A 2,500-nucleotide genomic window follows, 5' to 3' on the forward strand; every position below is an offset into this window, starting at 1 on the left:
TACAAGTTTAGCATACTACATCACACATGCTAGCTTAGCATACTGCATCACACATACAAGTTTAGCATACGCCATCACACATACTAGCTTAGCATACTACATCACACATACTAGCTTAGCGTACTCCATCACACATACAAGTTTAGCATACTCCATCACACATACTAGCTTAGCGCACTCCATCACACATACTAGCTTAGCATACTACATCACACATACTAGCTTAGCGTACTCCATCACACATTCTAGCTTAGCATACTACATCACACATGCTAGCTTAGCATACTCCATCACACATTCTAGCTTAGCATACTACATCACACATACTAGCTTAGCATACTACATTCCTCCCATTCAAGTCCAACACTAACAAGGACAAGCAGTGTTCCTGTTGTGCAGGGTCCAGGATCCCTTCAAGGACACTTGGAACAATAAGATTCCTCTTTTTCCTCCTACGGTTCACACAAAGAACCCTTTGTTTGCAGAAAAGGGTCAGTTGTAGTCCTGCATTATGAAGGCTGGCTATGAAACGTGACTGAACACATCCTCAACAGAGCAGTCTTATAAGTCAATGCTATGAATATTATTTGGAGCTGAAGAGCCCTTGTGTGTTCCAGAGTGCACCTTACTGTTGTATTGAGCATGTTCAAAAGGATGGGTGGTGAATGAGTCACGTGTGTTATATAGTGGGGTGTGTATAAGAGTAGGTCCGGTAGTCAGAGGAAAGGAGTTAATGAGTAACGTGTGTTATAACGAGATGTGTGTTAGAGTGTGTATTACACTGAGGTGTGTGTTAGAGTGTGTATTACACTGAGGTGTGTGTTAGAGTGTGTATTACACTGAGGTGTGTGTTAGAGTGTGTATTACGCTGAGGTGTGTGTTAGAGTAGGTCCAGTAGGAGAAAGTATCAACACCCGTCAGTTTCTTTTTACATTCCTCTCTTTCCCCCTCTCAATCCTGTCTCTCCCCCTCTCCTCTCTCCCTCTTTTCCTCTCTCTCAATCCTTTCTCTCCCCCTCTCCTCTCTCCCTCTCTTCCTCTCTCCCTCTCTTCCTCGCTCTCAATCCTTTCTCTCCCTCACTCCCCCTCTCCCCTTTCCCTCTCTTTCCCCTTCTCAATCCTTTCTCTCCCCCTCTCCTCTCTCCCTCTCTTCCTCGCTCTCAATCCTTTCTCTCCCTCACTCCCCCTCTCCTCTCTCCCTCTCTTCCTCGCTCTCAATCCATTCTCTCCCTCACTCCCCCTCTCCTCTCTCCCTCTCTTTCCCCTCTCTCAATCCTTTCTCTCCCTCACTCCCCCTCTCCTCTCTCCCTGTCTTCCCCTCTCTCAATCCTTTCTCTCCCTCACTCCCCCTCTCCTCTCTCCCTCTCTTCCTCTCTCTCAATCCATTCTCTCCCTCACTCCCCCTCTCCCCTTTTCCCTCTCTTTTCCCCTTCTCAATCCTTTCTCTCCCTCACTCCCCCTCTCCTCTCTCCCTCTCTTCCTCTCTCTCAATCCATTCTCTCCCTCACTCCCCCTCTCCCCTTTCCCTCTCTTTCCCCTTCTCAATCCTTTCTCTCCCTCACTCCCCCTCTCCTCTCTCCCTCTCTTCCTCTCTCTCAATCCATTCTCTCCCTCACTCCCCCTCTCCCCTTTCCCTCTCTTTCCCCTTCTCAATCCTTTCTCTCCCTCACTCCCCCTCTCCTCTCTCCCTCTTTTCCCCCTCTCAATCCATTCTCTCCCTCACTCCCCCTCTCCTCTCTCCCTCTCTTCCTCTCTCTCAATCCTGTCTCTCCCTCACTCCCCCTCTCCCCTTTCCCTCTCTTTCCCCTTCTCAATCCTTTCTCTCCCTCACTCCCCCTCTCCTCTCTCCCTCTCTTCCTCGCTCTCAATCCTTTCTCTCCCTCACTCCCCCTCTCCTCTCTCCCTGTCTTCCCCTCTCTCAATCCTGTCTCTCCCTCACTCCCCCTCTCCTCTCTCCCTCTCTTCCTCGCTCTCAATCCTTTCTCTCCCTCACTCCCCCTCTCCCCTTTCCCTCTCTTTCCCCTTCTCAATCCTTTCTCTCCCTCACTCCCCCTCTCCTCTCTCCCTCTCTCTTCCTCGCTCTCAATCCTTTCTCTCCCTCACTCCCCCTCTCCCCTTTCCCTCTCTTTCCCCTTCTCAATCCTTTCTCTCCCCCTCTCCTCTCTCCCTCTCTTCCTCGCTCTCAATCCATTCTCTCCCTCACTCCCCCTCTCCTCTCTCCCTCCCTTCTTTTCTCAAATACAAATTCAGGTTGCTTTATTAGCACGACTCTTTAGACTCTATTTAGAACAATAGAAGAATGTACTCAGTGTGATGTCATAGGAACAAACGAGAACCTAAGAGATCTAATCACTGCTCTCGCTCCCCCCCCCTTCCTTCCCTCCCTCTCTCTCTCTCTCTATCTCCCCCTTCCGTCCCTCCCCCTCTCTCTCTCTCTCTCTCTCTATCTCCCCCTTCCCTCCCCCTCTCTCTCTCTATCTCCCTCTCTCTCTATCTCCTCC

At 50.1% G+C, this 2,500-nt stretch overlaps 1 protein-coding gene across 1 annotated transcript in view; it reads left to right on the forward strand.

The window, feature by feature from the left end:
- LOC105894034 (elongation of very long chain fatty acids protein 6-like) overlaps positions 1–2,500 on the forward strand; it is a 16,214-nt gene that overhangs the window by 10,147 nt on the left and 3,567 nt on the right. The window lies entirely within an intron of this gene.

The sequence above is a fragment of the Clupea harengus genome, chromosome 23 (assembly GCF_900700415.2).
Source record: "Clupea harengus chromosome 23, Ch_v2.0.2, whole genome shotgun sequence".
NCBI classification, from domain to species: Eukaryota; Metazoa; Chordata; class Actinopteri; order Clupeiformes; family Clupeidae; genus Clupea; species Clupea harengus.